The sequence below is a fragment of the Pavona decussata genome, unplaced genomic scaffold (genome assembly GCF_977016875.1).
Source record: "Pavona decussata unplaced genomic scaffold, jaPavDecu1.1 SCAFFOLD_250, whole genome shotgun sequence".
Taxonomy (NCBI): domain Eukaryota; kingdom Metazoa; phylum Cnidaria; class Anthozoa; order Scleractinia; family Agariciidae; genus Pavona; species Pavona decussata.
Genome location: NW_028145654.1, coordinates 354,082 through 375,021, shown reverse-complemented (window position 1 = coordinate 375,021; position 20,940 = coordinate 354,082). Strand labels below are relative to the sequence as shown.

Genomic DNA, 20,940 nt, shown 5'->3' with positions numbered 1-20,940 from the left:
TATAGTAAAATTTATCAGCCACAGTTAAATCAAAATTGTACAAATCGAGAGCAAAACTTAAAGACGTTCGCGTGCATCAGCTTTTCCCAAATTATTCGGCGGCAGTCAGCAGCAAAGAGGGCGGGCGTATCTTCATAAATGAAAACTTAACTAGTTCTAGGAGAAAGGTATTGATGAAGGCAAATCAAATGCGTAAAGACGGATTATTAGTTAGCTGTTGGACATTAGATGGGAAAATCTACATAAAAACATCGCCAGATGGAAATCCTGTCAGGATTTATGCAGAAGACGATCTTAAAAATATCTAATCCAGTAGTTCTTCTTTAAGATTGTTAAATAATTTATTGCCTTCTATATATTTCTTAATTAACTTTGCCAAGGAACAGGCTAAGGTTTATCGAAGAAGGGACCTCGTATGTTTAGTTGTTTAAGTGTATTTTGTAAGTCGCTGCCTTGACGGGTAAGTGTTAATTTTTACTGTTGTGTTTGTAAGTGAATACCATTTATAATGCAGGCAAATGAAAAATGTGCAGTTTTATCCCATAATGTACGCGGAATAAGGGACAATGTCAAAAGGAGGAGTATTTTTTCATATCTTAAAGACCAAAATGCCTTGTTTTATTTTCTTCAAGAAACTTTCTCAGATATTAATGATGAAGCGCTCTGGAAAAACGAATGGGGAGGTGAAATTATTTTCTCTCACGGGAGTCACCATATTAAGGGTGTTTGCATTCTCATCGCGCCGTCATTACAGCTCAAGATAGATTACACAATTCAGGAAGAATAGTGCTCATTAACACTACTCTCAAGTCGTTAAAGTTAACACTCTGCAATATCGATGCTCCTAATGGCCAGTCTGAACAACTAGAATTTATTCAAGAACTAAATTGGTGTCTAATTGACAAATCGGAGCTTACCACGCTTATAATTGGCGGTGACTGGAATTGTTCTTTGTCAAAGAAAGACAAAACGGGTGGTGCACCGTGGAAGGCAACCAATTATAGACATCTTGTACTAACAACCATGGAAATGCTTGATTTAGTTGATATCCAACGAGCTAAATACCCCAAAATGCGAAAGTACTCGTATGAGTCCAAGTCGCTGGGTGTGAAATCAAGAATAGACTTCTTCTTGATCGCCAAAAATTTGGAGAAATATGTTAAAACTTGTGCAATTGTGCCAGCAATTGCACCAGATCATAAAGCGGTACAGATATCACTCTCGTGGCCTAAGGAAAATAGTCAAGGACCAGGCTTTTGGAAATTGAACAATACCTTGTTGACTGATGAGAGTTATGTGAAAACAGTTCGTTCCGTTTATGCCCAAACTTGTGAACTTAGATCTCAAATCGAAGACAAACGTCTATTTTGGGAGTTATTAAAAATGGAAATAAGAGCGGCGACGATCATATTGCTAAAAGAGAGGCTCAAATGAATCATAATAAGGAAAATGAAATCAAGCGCCAGCTCGATGAACTAGACAATTTAATTTGTAACAACTTCCAACACCCGGATATAAATAACAAATTGGAGAAGTATTCCAAATTTAAAAAGGATTTTGAGTTAATTTACGAACAAAAAGGAAAAGCAGCGAAGTTTCGATCGAACTGCCGTGGGCTGGAGAACAGAGAACGCCCAACTAAATAATTTTTTAACTTAGAGAAAAAGAATCACAATAAAAAAATCGTTACTGAACTTATAACCGAGAATGACAGCGCAATAAAGGATGAAAATCTATTCTAGACAAAATTGAGTCCTTCTTTAAGGACCTCTATACGTCCAACATATCCTTTTCTGAAACAAAATACAACGAATTTATTGAAAATTTAAATATGCCGCGTCTCTCAGAGGATGATCGAGAGAAGTGCGAAGGCCTTTTAACTTATGAAGAATGTAAAAAATCGCTTGAAACCTTTCAAAATGAAAAATCTCCGGGAGAAGATGGATTCACAGTTGAATTTTACAAATGTTTCTTTGAACTGTTGGGTGCTGATCTTGTCGCAAGTTTAAAAGCCGCTTACGAATTGGGTGAGCTCTCCATCTCGCAACGGAGAGGAGTAATTACTCTCCTTCCGAAAGAGGACGGTCCTTTGTCAACGCTCTCTAACTGGAGGCCCATTACTCTACTAAATACTGATTACAAAATAGCATCCAAAGCAATCGCTAAAAGATTAGAAACAGTTCTCTCCATCCTTGTACACACTGACCAAACTGGTTTTATAAAAGGACGATACATTGGTGAAAATATTAGACTTAATGACGTAATGGAACACACTAGAATCGAAAAAAAAGGAGGAATTCTACTTTTGCTTAACTTCAACAAAGCGTTCGACTCTTTAGAGTTGCCGTTGATAATAAAAGTGTTAAATACTTTCACTTTTGGAGCGAGCCTCAGAAAATGGGTAACAGTATTCTACTCGAACATCGAGAGTGCAGTGATCAACAATGGATTTGCAACAAATTGGTTTAAATTGTCCAAGGGGGTGAGGCAGGGCTGTCCTCTCTCCCCGTATCTATTTGTACTGTCTGCGGAAATCTTGTCCAACAAGATTCGCCATAGTAGAGATATCAAGGGAATAACGATCTTTGGAAATGAGATTAAAATAAGCCAATTAGCGGACGACACTAACTTTTTTTGCGATAATGTAACCTCTGCAGAGAACTCTCTGAAAACTGTAAACGACTTCACAGACATCTCCGGGCTGCGTCTCAACACCAAAAAAACCAAGGCGATATGGGTCGACGCCGTTAAATGTGAAGTGGTTGCGTTGCCCCGTTAAGGTTTTAGGCGTTTATATTTCATACGATGAAAAGAAAAATGACAAACATAATTTCATGTTAAAATTAAGGAAACTGCAAACAAAATTGGATATGTGGAAAGCCCGAGACTTAACTTTATTTGGTAGAGTTATTATTATCAAATCTTTAGTGTTGACCCTGACTCTATTGATCATTCGTTTTTCCATTGTCACTTCACAAAGGTGTTTATAGCTAATGTAATTCAATGGTTCAATAACTCAAATAATTCACATTTCTCCCCCTCGATAGAAGAAACGCTATTAGCGATACTTTCTAGTCAACATGGGAAAAAAGTTACCAGAAAATTCACTTATACCCTTTTATTCATGCGATATTATATTTATTCTCGTAAGCTACATTCTCAAGCAATAACTCTTGAAGGTTTCAAAGATGATATCACTCTCAAATATCAAATAGAAAGCTTTTCATAACATATCCTAAATACTCGCTTTAAAGGATGCTCTTACCTATTAAAAATGTCCTACTCCGCGTACATTACATTATTAGAAATGCCTTTACTAGATCATTTTTTTTCTTTTCGCGTTGTAAACTGCAAAAACTGTAACATTTAGTCATTAGTATTTTCAAATGTATTGTAATATATATCTTTCGTACTCTTGTTTTGCTTCTTTTGTAACGTGTGTGGTGAAAATAAAGAAGCAAAGTATTAAAAAAAAAAAACTTGTTCCATTCAGAAACTTTGAAAATTGTGCAAATAATAGAAAAATGAGTGCTTTCCTTGGAATGAAACCTCAATCCCAGGGAAAAAAAAGATGAATAATTCTGAACCGTGAAACAGGTTGTACTATTACCGTTTCTACCCCTGGACATTTTGGAATTATTTTTCCAAACATTACTGGTACATAACGTTTCATTATTATTTGCTACACCTGCCTATTTAAATGTAGCCTTATTATACATTCATCAGCTTTCTCATTGTCCAGACGAATGTCTGTTGATCTTTACTTGTCTTAATAAGAATGCATAAAGAGAAAAGTACATGTAGCTTGTAAAATGAATGGAGTCAGTTCAGTTATGTGCAGGCTGAACTTGTTTCTGGACTCAAGCCTGTTTTATTGCCTGGTAAGCCTGGTTTTAACCTGGGCTAACCAGGATTTTTTCACATAGGGTTCAAGCCTGGTAAGTCTGGTCAAGAACGAGGCTTCCCTGCCTAATTTACGAACCAGTGTCAGCAGACTTACCGGGGTTACCAGGATAACCCTGGTTGACCAAGAGGTCCTAGAGCCTGGTTAAACCCGGGTAACCCTGGCTTTTTAAAATGACCAGGATACCAGACTTACCAAAAAAAACCAGGGTTAACCACGCTTTTTGCATGCAGGGTTCAAGGCTGGTTAGCCTAGTTCAAGAACCCCAATAGCACGGTTTTTAAACCACACTTTTACCAGGGTATACCCCTAATTTAACCAGACTTTTGTTGCCAGGGCTGCTGCCATGAAATTTGGCCTGTACAGCATAACATATAATCTAGCAATTCATGTTTACCTTTGCGAGGTGCTCTGCAATTTGTGCATATCCAAGATCCGTTATCTGAACACTAAGTTTGGCAATCGTCCAATTGTCCTCATCTTTCGGAGTGTATACTGCTGAATCTAAATAATACAGAGCCACTCAAAGGTAAGAACATGGCAATGTTGTCTGGATACAGTTAAAAGGCATTTGTGAATCGTTTTTAATTGTAATCAGATGAAATATGAAAATTATTATAAAACTACATTGCAGGATTGCCACGACCACCAACCTAACATCGATGAGCATAAACCGGAAACTACAAGAGCGTTCCTCAACGCCACTGTCGACTTTTTCTCTGAATATGGTAATTGTTTTAAGATGATACAACAGTGTTTTGATATGCACTGTTCAAGTTAGGAAAGGAACTGATTAGCACACCTAACTAGAGTTGACCAGACCAGGCACAAATTACGTGGTACATCTTGTCACATTGGAAGGAGTGATTGGAAAAAAATACTTAACAGGCCTTGTTTTTAACAATGAATGAATCCGGAGGTCCTGCGTTGAATCCTGGCGAGGACGAAGACTTTTTCTATACCTTGTGTGGTGTTCCATTTTCTCCGGCTAGGGCCAACGCTCAGTATTAAATTCCAGAATCCAATTTAGCACTTAAACATACACTGCCGAGTAGATCCGTTATTTGGTTTAAAAAGCGTTTTTTTCACTGATGTCAATACATTGAGTAAGCTTTAAAACTAAAGTGCTATGATCATTACTATTATAATCTCTTTAGAAAACTTTATAAAACAATCTCATAAGGGCAGGGAGAAATATATGACCATAAATGACTGGTTAAAACTGATTTAGTCTTTTTTGCACTTTACCTGGTTTGTAGTCCATTTGAATGGCTACAGGAACAAGTTCGTTGCGGTATTTATCGCCAACAACTTTCGATGCAAACAGAGCAATGGGAGAAAGAAAGTTCCAAACGGTCCGTCGAGGATCCTTATCCGTGAGGTCAGGTGATCTGGGCATGTCGTCACACAACTCATAACGAAGTGCATAGATGCGCCCCTGTTCTATGGCCTGAAATTTAAGCCCCCAAAATTGGTCACATGACAGTACCTTAAGGGTAAAAGTCTGCTTGAATCGAAAAAGTCAGTGATTAAGTGTCTTAGAATCCAAGGATCTGATATGGTTGCGTGCACTTATGTCAAATTAAAGTTATAGTTAATCTTCTTTGATTAAAAGGAAGGAAAAGAAATGCAAAAGCAAAATCACCAATTTGAACAAAGCAAATAACACATAAATACTAGTTATGCAATGCTTTCGAGTGGTATACCGTGAAATATCTCACGAGTGACTTGATTTTTCTTAGTATACACACGAGCCACTCATTAGATTAACTTTCCTATTCGATGTCTGGTTCCAGGAATTCAAAATTAAGGTCAAAATTGGGGTATTCTTCTTCCATGTTTTAGTTGTTGAAAGTAATTTTTTCTGAATGAAAATTTTGACCTGTCACATGCTCTTCAATCGATCTTTCGGGGAAAAAACACCAAATGTATTTGTATTTAGTTTAGTATAAACATACCTACCCGCCTCGACTAGCTTCAGCTATTTGCGGGTAGGTATATAAGCACCTTGTAACCGTCTATTTTTAATAAAGTATTGTTGTGTTGTTGTTGGAATGCCGGGATTTTTTTGGGGGAATACTACCCGTTGTATAGCGCCGAATATGCAACGGGTTTTTAGCTTTCTGATTGGCTGTATTCCCTATGGCATGGGATAAGATAACAGAAAAATTAAGATGATTCCTTCCAATTAAAAGTTGGCGTGAAAAATTTGCAAACTTTCACTTATTGTTCACTTGTAAGTAATAGTTCAAAATATGCAATTAAAATAATAAATCACTGTACCCATAAGGATATATTTATAAAAGATTCAGTCAATTTACTCACTCACTTAAGGACGGTGCCTACTAATAGAGAAGTGTTTTTGCGCGGCTTATCACTATGCGGGAAAAGCAGATCTTAGTAGCCTCCATTGAAATCCGAAAAGAAAATTGGGAGTAACCATGCATTTTTTTTAGAGATAACTAGGTAACAATTATTCTAAATAGCAGCAAAATACAAAGCAATACGTGACGCTTTTTTTCCAAAGTGAAGCTTTATTATCTCTGAAAAATGCATGACTACCCCCAATTTTCTTTTTGGATACCAAAATCGCTTGCTAAGTTCTGCTTTTTCAGCATAGTTTTAAAGCGCGTAAAAATAACCCTGTATTAGTAGGCAACACTCATAGCAAACCCGAGTTTCCCGAGGTGCGCGGAACGTATGCACAGTAACAATAGTAGGCACTGTCCTTAAAAAAGGATAATTGCTAAACTAAATTAACGTGATTAAAAGATAGTTCACCGTGGTCATTTACGAAAAAAATATCCAATTATTAATTGACTGAGCTTTAGAAGGAAAACCTTCCTTGTTTTGAAAATTAAATAAAAATTAATGGATAAAAGATAACATACATCTTCAAAAGAGTCGTCACGTGTCAGAGCTGCTTGTACAGCGGCATCCCAATCAAAGTTAGGATTCAGGGTCTCTTTCAGTTTTTTCCAGTTTAGTCCTGTTGGGCCTAAAAAAGAAAATTAAGACCGTTGCCACTTCAAGTTTTGAAATGGATAAGGGAGTTAGTTTCTGAAGAAACTGCGGTACTACGTTGGTGGGGAGCACAAACGAGTGTTTGGTTTGTCCGACAGAGTTGATAACAAAAGATAATTAGCCATCATAAAGAGATTCGAGTGCTGTCACGTTTTAAGCGTTAGCCCTTCGTCAGAACGAATCTGTCTAATCACTGAAGAAGGGCTAACGCTCGAAAAAGTCAGCGCTCGAATCTCTTTACAGTGGCAAATTTACCTTAAGTTATTAACTCATTTGATAAACCAAACGTTCGTTTCTTCAAGTTTTTGTTTGCCGTATTAGTGCGACATATTATGCCTCGTATATCTAATGTCCTGGGAACAGTTGGATAAAGCTTATAATAAGTGGGAGTTTTATGAAGTCGTTGCCTGTATTCTGAAGGACTTTTTCTCTCTCTAATTGTGCTCCCTATCTTAAGTAAAACCGCGTTTAGCCGAGTGATTCATAAGAGAGCTCAAGAAAATCCTTGGAAAGAAACAGAACTGATGGCTGCAGAAAACTCGACCCGTTTATGCTTTATCCAACCGCCCCCAGGACACTTAAAAGCGGTATATACGAGGCATAATCTGTTGCACCAATCACACAAAAAAATTGAAGAAACGAGTGTTTGGTTTATCAAACGATTGCATAAAATTGTGCAATAATCGTCAATAGGAACCTTAAGAAGCTATGACGGCAACGGCAACGTGAACGTCACTCTGGATCTGAACATTAAATTTTGTTACATTTCTTTTCCATCCTCTTCAAATATTGTAAGCAATGTAAAACAACAACATTCAAAGCTTTACGGGGAAAGTTGATTTTTTTATTTTCTTTTTTTAACACAACTAACATCTTGACTGTCATTATGACTATGTCGGGCGTTACCGTCGCAATCAGATCCTCGGCTTATCCTCTCAACTACGCACAACGACATTCAAGTCCTTTCACAGTACAAGGAGTTGAAAAACAATTTACTGTCATACATCGAAATCACTTAACTTGCAGTTTCAATATTTGCCTCTGCCACTTAACGTTGGAACATTTAAAAATCCCACTGACGAAACGCCAGGCTGAAATTTTCTCTTTGATGAAAAACAATAAAGCTTTTTTGGTTTAAGCTTATCTCCACCCAGTAGGCGACAGCTATCGAGCAAACACGGAAAAGAGAGAAGTGAATACGAGAAACACAAGTTTATGAAATTTTAGAACAAACAGCGGCTTGACGTTTCTCGTTTGGCGTTAGCCGTAAACGCGAAGCTAAATCTCTCCTAAGTTCTCTGCAGTTTGATGATATAGATCTTTTTTTTTGTCTCTTTCTGCCAGGGTTAACTAAACCCATTTGTTAGATTCCCAAGCATAAACCCTACTACCCCTACCTTGGATAGTGACGCGTTTCAGTGACATAGGGTTTGTTCCCGCCAGGCGCTGTTGAGTGAAACATTTGTCACTTAGCCAAACCGTTTTGTCGTCAATGAAGGCTTCGTGTTCGGATGGACGTCTTGCATATTGCTAAAACGAAACAAAACAAAACAAAACAAAATTGTCTCTTTTAACTTATTGTTCTACAGTTATGACTACAGTTATTGTCGCTCATGGGCCGAATGTTCCTAATTACAAGAAGATAGGACAATGTCAAGCGAATTCTTGAAAGGGCTAAGAGATCTCCCAAAAATCATTCGTCATAGCGAATCCAAGACGAAAGGGCAACGCAGGAAACGTCAAGACTCGAATCTCTTTACGGTGGCCGGTTTTTCTTTAGTTATCAACTCTGTTGATAAACCAACCACACATCCAATTTTGCATTTAACTCTGGATTTGCTTTTCGACGCTTTATGATTTAAAAAAAAAAAAAATCGCACCACTTCTCAAAAGCAATCGTGACTTGATTGCAAGCATTTTCCCGCAATAGCGCCAGTTACATGTTTTTGTTTCGAGACTCTGATTGGTTTATTGCGATGTTCTCCTCTATCCTGATTGGTCAAGTGAAAACACCTCTGACATTTGGTTGGTTTAAACCCCTTAGAACCCCGAGGCCAATGTTTGAATTGTAAGCACAGTTGGCTTTTCACTCTTTCTCAGTTTTTCTCTGTTTTTGGTGGTTTCCTTAACCTTTTCTGTTTTCTCTCCCTCTTGTTAAAACGTTTTCACTTAGCTGGCAGGAACAGAGTAGGAATTTTTGTAAAATAGTACCAACTGCAACTGGTGATAGATCAACTTGTCTTTCTCATGACTATAACTTCCGCAGATTTGATTCAATTTTATTCAATAAGGCTCTTTTCTTGTTGCAACAATTGGATGTCACACTTCACAGGAAAAACGATCCGCTTTGGGCTCAGTAGGGTAGGTAGTAAGGTTTAAAAATCGACTTTATGTGACTAAATGGAGCCGCGCCTATTCCAGTCCTGGGTCCTTTGCTCTCTGCCACGCAATACAAGGTCCTTTGCGCAGTGAGTTGCGTGACAGAGAACGGAGGAGCCAGGACTGGATTAAGCCGCCCCAAGACCAAAGTTTGTAACCTCTAAGTGCCCAAAGACATCTTTGTGTTCTACTTGAGTGAAAAACTTCGAAGTTTGTGGGTTATGCAGTTTAAGAAAAATTATATTTACCCCAGTTGCTGCCTCCAAAGCTGAACTGAAAAATGCTGCTATCTCGAGGTATTCTGACATGCTGTTGATCTCCTCTCCATCGTTGATCTTATTATAAAGGTCAAACGTTTTACCGCTAGCTGTTGTAGTTTGAGCGTAAGCGATGGTGAAGTATCTTGTGAAAGGATCTTGTAACGCCACAGCCTTCAGCTCTTCCTCGGTCATATTAAGCAACGCGAAGCCATGCAAAGCCGGGTCGTGTTTTAAAGTGAAGGTCTTTCTTGTTTCATCAAGAGCAGCCTTTCTCATTAACTTACAGACTGGGTTGGACTTTTGGGGAAGAGAGACTTGGCATTGGACAGCTGATGCGTACCTTGAACAAAAGTTGAATGTTTCATCAGTACATTAAAACTTCTCAGAAACAAAATATTTCTTAATCTTTTCTAGAAGAGAAGGCTTATTCTAGAGTGCGCCATTGCCGCAAGTACAGAATAAAAAATTAATTAATGCATAAAACCATAGACTAATTGCGTCAAACCTTGCGCACAAATTTCACGAATAAAGCCTGTTCCTATTACAAAGAGATCAGACAGTTAGAGTACCTTTTCCCAAGATGGTTATATATTGTTATAAAATGCCTTGTGCATCTTAAAACGCTATTACACACCACAAATTTAATCTGTGAAAGAAATGCGATGTTATGTGAATAAATGATTAGTGATTTTTTGAGTCAGTGACACAGGCAGCAAAACTGTTGCCGTGCGTAAAATTCAGGTAGGAATTTTTTGCGCAGAAAGCCTTCAAGTATCATAAGTGATGACTTCACCCCTCAGTGAATTTAGATAAAGGACAATTATTGATTAGCTTAGATAGATTATTTATCGGGGTGACTATTTACCGCGGGACAAATTTAAAAGCCGAAGGAAAATCGTTTAATAATGTACACTCCTTTTTATAAGAAAGTCTAAGTTTGGCATGCGTCTCTCATATTTGCAATTTGAGCCTGAGATCATTCCTAAGATGTTTTTTAGTTATCTTTTGTATTATTTCAATAACTCTATGCGTACGTGACCAGTTATGTGGTGTCAACCTGCTTGCGATAAGCTCAGTTGCGCGGCTTAATCAGTAGTGCTCATACTACGAACAAATTAATGGTTAATTGAATAAATCTTTAATCTTCAGTTACTTTCAGCCTGAGTCATGTTCTTAATATTTTAGTTAACCTCAGCCTCATTTTTCTTTACAGAAAAGATTCTTATCAAAGAAGAGGATTGTAATTAAGTACTCCCAAGTTTTTTATTCAATCTTCATTCTCAAAGAAGTAGTTCAGCCTTCTAATTTATTGCCGCAATTTTTGGTAACTTTTGGAAGAGCTTTTGCGTTTTTAACTGACATGATAGCCCAATATATGCGATGAGCTAAAATAGCATCCTTCAAAATACATCGAAACATCAAACTGTAAAACGCTTAGATCGAACGTTAAGGTAATGCGCAATGTCAGAGAAAATTTATGGATTGGCTGCAATCTGTCGTGCGTAAAAATCGTACAAGAATTTCTCATTAAGAAGGCTTATCACATCATCGCAAGTGCCGAATTCACCCTTCAGTAAATTGAGATAAAAAGCAATTGTTCATTGGCTTAGATGACATATTTAGCAAGAGAGGTTTCATTGTTCAATTTTTCATTGGCTTAGATGACACATTTAGCAAGAGAGGTTCCATTGTTCAACTCGGATTGCATTACTTGATATTATAAAGCTTTTAGCTTGGCAAGCGACGCCCACAAACTTATCAAGGAACGTACAGTTAAACACTAATAGTCCAATATCGGATTACATTTTTTGATATTGTAATGGTTAGCTTATTAAGCGACGCCCACAAACTTATCACGGAGCGTACAGTTAAACACTAATAGTCCAATATCGGATTACATTTTTTGATATTGTAATGGTTAGCTTATTAAGCGACGCCCACAAACTTATCACGGAGCGTACAGTTAAACACTAATAGTCCAATATCGGATTACATTTTTTGATATTGAAATGGTTATCTTGGTAAGCGACACACACAAACTTATCCAGGAGCGTACAGTAAAAACACTGACACACAGTATGTCAAATAGGGAACACTAAACGACATAAAATTAATGCCAAGACAAAAAAATCGTTCGGCTCTGGTGACTGCTCGTTTAAGGAAACAAGATCACGATCACACCATGTCATAAACCACACAAAAGACTTCTTTATTAGTAGGCACCGTCCTTGAAGCAGTTGAAAACTCGTGCGGATCGATATCGCTGATGCTGTTGTTGTGGTTAAGTGTCTTTTAAAGAAGATCCAAATGGTCGGCATAACATTAAAAAATCGCGAGTTTGAGAAATACAACGACAGTTCTTAATCTGTAAAACCCGTTTCGACGTCAGCTCAACAAAGTTTGAAAACGTGTTACGGAGCGCATTTCGATAGCATCGCTTTTTGATATTGTTTGATTAGATCATTGTTTACAGCATTGCAACCATTCTGCATGCATTCATTATAATTGGGTAGCTTTCACGATATCGGACTGAGAAAAACTTAACAAATGTCGTAAATTTAAACACTTCTTTTCTGGAGGAGAAAAATCACTGAATATTTGCGTTATTCTGCGAATTTCACAAGTCAGGCTCCATTTAATTTAATTTAATTTAATTTCAATATTTATCCAGGGGCATCCAATTTAGCATAGCTAGTTTAAATGGAGCCCTGACCCAGCACAAGACAAAACATTGAAACATAAAAAAAACTAGACAAATTTTTGAGAAAATTACGAAAAACCGTCGACAACCGGTGAAGCCGAAAAATCACAGGAATGAGGTCAAATTTCATGATCAGATAATCGAACTCGCGTGAAGGCGCATAGCAAATTATGGTTTTCCTTAGTTTATAATTTTATTTAGGAGGTATTGCTAAGCTGCTTTGATGACAGTTTAGACTTACAATTGTATTTCCGAATTCCTGGAGAGCAAGCGAAGAGAACCAAAATTTGTAGACTTTGAAAATCAAAAATTCCATACCGTTTTCAAATATCTCAAAACATACTCGGTATTATGTAGAATTCTTTCAAAATTCAATTCTAGCAAGTAATAGAGCTGTTTGTGAACGTGATATAATTTTTTTCTTGGCAAAAGTTATTTGTGAGGCGAGCGGCCCCATGCAAGTTGACCCAATTTGACCTTTCGAAGAGATCTTGTTTAACCAGGAAATGTAAACAATTCTACTATCCTTAGCTCGCTTTCTGAGCAAACCATTGTAAAACCCTGCCATTTCCCATCAAAACTACCCAGTTAACCTGAGATAATACTTCGGTTGCAGCGTCCCTTCCAAATGGGTGTGTGAAGGCAAATAATTTTGATGTTCTTCGCTAATTTTCCCGTGTCTTGCTTCCGTGCTTAGCCACCGGCGGCCTTTTCATCACTACGGCATTTTCTAAGCGTCACCTCTTTCTCGCTTGTCTAATATTTTTGTAGGACCTGGATCCATGTCTTGCATCCTCTGGTTATCTACTGAGTTTTGTATTGAATATTTCTAATGAAAAGAGGCAAGAAAGTGAAGGAACTAATTGAACTGAAAAACAGAGGCAGATCAATGTCACGCAATCTTTACATCCAAGTGATCCGTAGTTACTAAAACAAGGAATGACCTAAAATGATCTAAAATGACCTAAAATGACCTAAAATGATCTAAAATGACCTAAAATGACCTAATATGAATCTAAAATGACCTAAAATGATCTAAAATGATTTTTTTTTAAATTTTATAACAAAGACTAGTGAGCAGCACAACAGAAGACTTCTTGTAGTTTATTTCCGACGCGTTTCGTCTCTATCGGAGACTTCTTTAGGGAAATTCCCGATAATTACTGTATCACAACCGCGGCTTTGATTGATGCAAAGTGTCTAGTTTTTCCCCAGCAACGTGGTTTTTATTGGTGCGAAGTTCCAAGTTTCGCTCAGCAACGTGGTTTTGATTGGTACGAAGTGCCTAGTTTTATTTTTCCCCAGCAACGCGGTTTTGATTGGTACGAAGCGAAGATCTATGTTTCGCCCAGCAACGCGGTTTTGATTGATGCAGCTTTTATATGGAACTGGCACAGAGTTAGCTTTTTAATTCATGCGCTACGGGCTTGACTTGTCAACTGCGTGTTTATTTACAGTCAACCCAGGTCACGCGTGAACGATATTTTTGAAATTTGAACGGAGTTTTGAAATTTACATGTCAGTTTTGAAAATCGCCAACGGGAGTTCAGATTTCCCATATAAATTTCCTTAGCTTATTGACGGTATAAAGCTATGAATTTTTCTTTACATTGCAAAATTGAATATTTCAAGAATAACAATTGTTTCCCAAGTATTTTGAATCTTTTTTCAGTTAATGCGTCTTTTTCGGAACGATTTCCAGAGAAATGTCCGACATTCCATTCACACGTCGGACATTACGAAGAGAAATTCGAATGTTCATTTCATTCTTGGAAATACTGTTCACGCGTGACCTGGGTTGACTGTAAGGAAATAGGCCTTATCACGGTTTTCGGCGCCATTTTGACGAGTAGGCAAACAGGCTTGAAAAAACAGTGTTTGTATGGAAATCCGATGTCAAATAATTTTGATAAAACATCGCTTCTAAAAAATTCATGAATTGGAAACTTTTGGCACTAGAAAGAGGATTAAGAGAGAAAAATTGGAGGGACGTAGCTGTGCCAGAAAGCGTCCAGTCGTGTTTTGAATTTTTCATACATTTGTCTGCATAGCGAACCGGTCGGCATTAGATAACATAGGGTGAAGCGGTCCCGACTGATCGGAATTTTCCGATCGTCCTTGTGACGTCATCGTCCGACTGCTTTCACGAAATAAACAAATATGGCGCTGAAGTGCTTTATTATCCTTTGCATTGTGTGATAAATTTGCCGGCGGCCAGCTCTGTTGGGACAACTATTCCTCAGTTTACACACTGAAGGACTGACAAAGCAGATTTTTTCGAGGAGTGGATGAATGTTTACATGCCTTTACCATTTTATCTTTGCCCACCGCTTCACTCGATGTTACTTCTTTGTACTGTTGCAGAGGACACTACATAACATAGGGTGAGGAGGATCCGAGCCCAACTGGATCCAGTCTTCGTTTGGAAAAGTATTCCTCATTAATTATTTGACTCAAAAGCAGTTCTTTCGATGAATACATGAACATATGCTGTTATATGAATTTTCAACACCTGATGAAACTGTTTACATCTTTCACGAAAGTACTGTTTAATACTTCTTTGTACTGTTTTTGCACTACATAATAGGGTGAGGGTGACGTGTAGTGGCATTTGCAGAAATGAATCATAAACAACAAGTGATTTTTCGTTGCAGGTCAAATAAAGCGCGATAATGTCAAACACAACGCGTGCGCTTTTTTTGTGTTCTTTGACCGATATTTGGGAAGAGTAGCAATAACTCCCTTTTTCCGCTGAACTGCCTATATTAACGGGAACCCGGGAAAATCTGGCGGGAGATTTGAGTTGTAATTTACCTTTGCGTAGCTCGCGTCTTGATAATGGAAGAAAATTATGATGACTTTGCTCCTTGCGAACAAATTCCCAAAAGAACCTGCTACGTTTCTTCTATGGATCAGGTCGCAAAGCTAATAATTTTCAAGTTTTGAAACGAAAAATACTGTAAAGTTTTCCTGTTACAAGGGTACTGGTAACTTTGGAAATCATGGTGAGTTAATATTTATTAATTTTTGGTTAACTTTTGCCCCCATAATACAGTTCTGCTGAGTCCTGTCAATTGCTGCAAATGTGGGGATCTAACCTTTGGAATAATAATAATTAAAAAAGAAAATCAATGGATTTAGAATCCACAGGATGACACTGAGACACTTCTTACAACAATAACAACACAATCCTTCCTTTAACTTAACATGTTGTGATCCTTTTTTTGAATTATGGAGTTCCTCACAAGAGAGGATGAAGGTAAGAGAGGTAATCCCCCTTATAGGCCCTATCCCCATCATAATCCCTCTAAAGTTATTTTTAGAAGGTATCGATTTCTCGCGGATAATGTTACCTCGCGTGTTACGTGTCTTTCACCGTTTTCAATTTTACAAAGGCTAATCACCATCATACACTTCCATAAAAGAAATTGTTTCTCGCGTTACTTCCAACAAATCTCTTAGTAATACACGTGATTTGAAAGCTAATAGAACGTAAATTTGAATGTCCGAAGAGATTTTAAACTCACTGTGACAAAGATATCAAAATTTTCGTGCCGCGGTTGTGATGTTTATACTCGTCTGTTCAATCGCGGCTTCAATTCAAATATAATGTAACACTCTTGCATAAATAAGCTAAGATTTGTTTCTCGCCTTTCTTTTAAAGAATCTCTTGGCCGCATGCGTGATTAGAAAGCTAATGGAAGGTAGACTTCAATGACCAAAGGGATTTGAACAAAGTGAGATAAAGATATCAAAATTTTCGTGCCGAGGTTGTGATGTTTATACTCGTCTGTTCAATCGCGGTTTTGACAGCTGAATGTAACACTCTCGCATGAAAAAAATATTTATTTCTCGCGTTTCTTGCAACAAATCTCTTAACTACATGCGTGATTTAAAAGTAAATAGAACGTAGATTTCAATGACTGAAGGAATTTTGTACTCACTGCGATAAAAATATCAAAATTCTTGCCGGAGGTTGTGATGTTTACACTCGTCTGTTCAATCGCGGCTTTCAATGTTTCGACAGCTATTAAAATGTGACACTCTTGCATGAAAAAAGATTTGTTTCTCGCGTTTCTTCCAACGAATCTCTTAACTACATGCGTAATTAAAAAGCTAATGGAATGTAGATTTCAATGACCAAAGGGATTTTGAACTCACTGAGATAAAAATATCAAAATTCTTGCCGGAGGTTGTGATGTTTATACTCGTCTGTTCAATCGCGGGTTTCAATGTTTCGACAGCTAAATGTAATACTCTTGCATGAGAAAAAGAAAGTAAATAGAACGTAGATTTCAATGACTGAAGGGATTTTGTACTCACTGCGATAAAAATATCGAAATTCGTGCCTAGGTTGAGATGTTTGTATTTGTCTGTTCAATCACGGCTTTCAATTTTCGCCAGCTAAATATTCTTGCGTAATTTCCGCACAGCTGGGCTCTAAGACAAATCATGCCGGAGCGATTCTTTTCCAATCTGCGTTGTCCAAATACAGCCACTTTAAACTCGCATTCGTCCACAAAACATATGCAGGCCCCGCTTTCTGTATGCGTGTTCCGCCATTTTGTTTTTAGATCAATTCACGAAAGACGCGTAGAATTGCGTGGGAATCGGCTCAGCTGTCAACGTGGGTAACATTCAGGATATATGATTGGCTAACACCTAACCCTCTTGGGACCCTGGATCTCGCGGGAGATCTAAAAATAATTTCAGAGGGATTACGATGGGAATAGGGCCTATATGGGGGATTACCTCTCTTACCTTCATCCTCTCTTGGTTCCTCACATACACAAAACTTCAATTAGAAGAAAACGTGTTAGTGAAAATTAGGAACTTCACTCTGGACAGTGCTCTTTTGTTATTTAGAATGTTTGGTGACTTTACAAATTCAACCCCAGGAGAATGCCCCTTACAAGAAATCTACCCCAGCCCCCTCGCCCCCTTCCCATTGCCATGCCCTGGAGAGGCTGATGAAAGGATCAAATGGTTGAAAAAAAAAGGGGAAAACTTCTGATTAGGTTTACTCAAATTGTTAATGTGGTTGGATTATTTCAGAAGTCTGGATACAACAATTGCATAGTTGTAAATGCAAATGTCACCATAGATGCTATTTCAGTATTTGTTGCTGGGTACACACCAGAGACATAATTCCTATAAAATTGCAGTTTGTAGTCTTTCATGATCACATGCATGCCCTTTCTGGTCTTGGTATCATGTCCGAAATTCAAACAATTTTTTTTTAAATAAAAACAGGCACCAATATAGAGACATCAATGCTTGCAATGTGGTCGATTGATTTTCAAACTATAACACTGTGCCTAGATTACAGGAAAGGAAATCACAGACTTTATTTTATTTCCCATGATTAAAGATAGCAAAATATTGTCCAATATAGTTACTTTTAACATTACAACAGGGAGGAGGACTAAAGCATTTACCTTTCGGGCTTTTACAAAGAAGCTAGTCCTCCCATTAAAAAAATATAAATAAATATATTTTTATACACTTCAACATAGGTTGTTGAAAATTCATGTATTCATCGAAAGAACTGCTTTTGAGTCAAATAATTAATGAGGAATACTTTTCCAAACGAAGACTGGATCCAGTTGGGCTCGGATCCTCCTCACCCTATGTTATGTAGTGTCCTCTGCAACAGTACAAAGAAGTAACATCGAGTGAAGCGGTGGGCAAAGATAAAATGGTAAAGGCATGTAAACATTCATCCACTCCTCGAAAAAATCTGCTTTGTCAGTCCTTCAGTGTGTAAACTGAGGAATAGTTGTCCCAACAGAGCTGGCCGCCGGCAAATTTATCACACAATGCAAAGGATAATAAAGCACTTCAGCGCCATATTTGTTTATTTCGTGAAAGCAGTCGGACGATGACGTCACAAGGACGATCGGAAAATTCCGATCAGTCGGGACCGCTTCACCCTATGTTATCTAATGCCGACCTAGCGAACCAGCCGTGAACTGCTACTAAAAATAGTTCGCGGGAAAAAATACCGAAAATGGTGATAACGCCTATTGATGCACAGATATGCCTTTACATTGTTTACAAAAGCGTTTTATCAGTGTTTACACAAGTATTTAGCCTTGTCGTGTGGCTTTTAATGTGCGACCGGAAATCAAACCCGAAAAAATTTGGTCAGTGCCGATATTTTTAGGTCTTTCAGACCGACCAAAAAAAAAAAAAAAAAATTCGCTCTAATGCGGTTTGTTTACGCAACTTTGTCATCGAGCAACCATCAGAACTTTTCGAGTTCTCTTCTGTCTTTCCGGCAGTTCACAGCAGCTTCCTGGTATCAGCCTTTACTTTGGTAAGCACTCAGTTCTGTAATTCTGTAATTTTATCTTGGTTTCACTTCATTTACATCATTTAAGAATATTTCAGATTTATTTTAGATCATTTTAGGTCATTTTAGGTCATTTTAGATCATTTTAGGTCATTTTAGATCATTTTAGGTCATTTTAGGTCATTTTAGATCATTTTAGGTCATTCCTTGTTTTAGTAACTACGCCAAGTGATCACGTGCCGCAAATACATCCGCGTGGATATTTTTGTCTTGCTCTTGCTCATTTCTTCATTTTCTTCCTTACTACCATACAATGTTTTTCTTTTGATTTTTTTGTAACTTTTTTATCTGTAACCACAAGCCTATTTCGAAGGAGAGTTCTTTGTATGCAATACTTTGAATCTGTGTATATACACGCAACACATTTACTTTTCCCATTTATTTCTAGTGACTGTGCAACAAACTAGAAATCCTATCTAGTTTTAGCTCCAAAAGTCAAATGCCTGGGAAGGCCCATTGCTAATGATTTCCTAAAGCAGAAGAAAGGGAATAGTAATATATATCTGAAAAAGGGCTCGTTACTTGCCGCAAAGCGAGTTTTTGTAATTTGTATTAATTGTATTTACCGATTTGCCCATGGCAGGTGAATACGCAAATAGGTCCCCTTCGTGGTGTATCTAACTTTTTTAGGATTATGTTCGACAAGATACGTTTTGAGAATGATGAATTGTTCTAGAAAGTGACACAGGCACACTCGCAAAAAAGAAATCCGAGTGCTCCGCGGATTTCTTTTTTCCGAGTATGCCTGTGTCACTTTCTAGAATAATTTATCATTCTCATTCATTCACCAGGCTGAAAATATACCATCACATTTATTTCATATACAACACGTTCGACATTCAAATCCTAGCAGTATGCAGGATGTTTTTCCCGTGAACCTAGTTTAATGGCCTTAGCTCCCACGAGTCTCCTGTAGCTCAGTGGTGCAGCATCCGAACTACTAATCGGAAGGTCCCTGATAGGAGCACTCGGATTTCTTATTTCCGAGCATGCCTGTGTCATTTTCTAGAATAATTCATCATTCTCATTCATTCACCAGGCTGGAAATATACCGCATCACCTTTATTTCATAAAGGCAGGGCTGTCAACTCTCCGGGATAATGTCTCCAGATTTTGAACCTTATCTCCCGGTCTCCAGATTTGTTTGTAATCTCCAGATTTTGAGCCGTATCTTCTGCTCTCCAGATTTATGTCTGTAATCTCCCGAATAATTGACGAAGTTTGCTATTTGTCATAGACTCGAATTTGCTGACAAGAATATGTAAAATGTTTAGCGTTGTTTCTGTTAGTGTTTAATTTCCTCCCCCCCCCCCCCCCTTCCACTGCCCACTGAACCCGTGACTTTGGCCTGGATGGGACGCCTCTGTAAGGCTCTTTGTTATTGCTGTCCGGGGAAGTCATATTCTCCATATTTGAAAACGTGTGAGCTTGACAGCCCTGTAAAGGTGCCTTTTGATGCAAAAGTAGACGCACGCTTTTATATGATTCCCGAAAACTATCCCTTTGGAAGCTGAAAATGATTTGCTTTTGGGTTCGCACGTACAAGACATGTTTCTTTTTGCACGAGTAAAGAGCACGTAAAACTGTTTTGAGAGTTGCCATCGAGAGAGATCTGTGGCAAACGGTTTGTTTACCTCTATTAAAGAGGTTCTAAATATAGAATTCTCACTTATTGATCGTTCGCCCGATAAGCGAAGCTACGTAGCACGTGCGAGGCTCCTAACTTTTTCTAAAATTCGGCAAACCTTATTACGCGGACAAACTCCACTAGATTAAAATCTTTACAACTTACAAAGATATGTGCAGGAAAATGAGTTTAGGTCTTTTGAAGTGTATTGTATAACCTTGAGCGCTCACTTTGTCAAAAAAAAAAAAGAAACATTTGAAATCAAACATTATTTACAATTCGGCAACAGTAACTAGGACGCATGTGTTTACTTCTGCCAAAATTGAGTCATTTGATTTTGACCGCTTTGGCCACCAGCTAGCCGCTGAAACGAGCAATTTCTCTTCATCTTCCAATTTTTCAACCGATGACGCAGAGCAAATGACTCAATTTCGGCAGAAGTAAACACATGCGTCCTAATTACTCAGAATGCCGAATTGTAAATAATGTTTGATTTCAAATATTTTTTTTTTGAAAAAGTGAGCGCTCAAGGTTATACAATACACTTAAAAAGACCTAAACTCATTTTCCTGTACATATCTTTGTAAAGTTGTAAAGATTTTAATCCAGTGGAGTTTGTCCGCTTAGTAAGGTTTGCCGAATTTAAAAAAAAGTTAGGAGCCTTGCACGTGCTAGTAGCTTCGCTTATCG

The 20,940-nt window shown here is 37.8% G+C and overlaps 1 pseudogene across 1 annotated transcript in view; it reads right to left on the bottom strand.

The window, feature by feature from the left end:
- The window catches only part of LOC146456998 (polyunsaturated fatty acid 5-lipoxygenase-like), a 30,551-nt pseudogene that overhangs the window by 7,612 nt on the left and 1,999 nt on the right, over positions 1 to 20,940 (bottom strand). Inside the window, exons 2-6 of the transcript XR_014858643.1 lie at positions 9,556 to 9,907; positions 8,326 to 8,458; positions 6,796 to 6,902; positions 5,153 to 5,354; positions 4,302 to 4,408 (exon numbers count right to left, since the gene is read on the bottom strand). The product of XR_014858643.1 is annotated as a polyunsaturated fatty acid 5-lipoxygenase-like (transcript). The remainder of the gene's footprint in view (positions 1 to 4,301; positions 4,409 to 5,152; positions 5,355 to 6,795; positions 6,903 to 8,325; positions 8,459 to 9,555; positions 9,908 to 20,940) is intronic.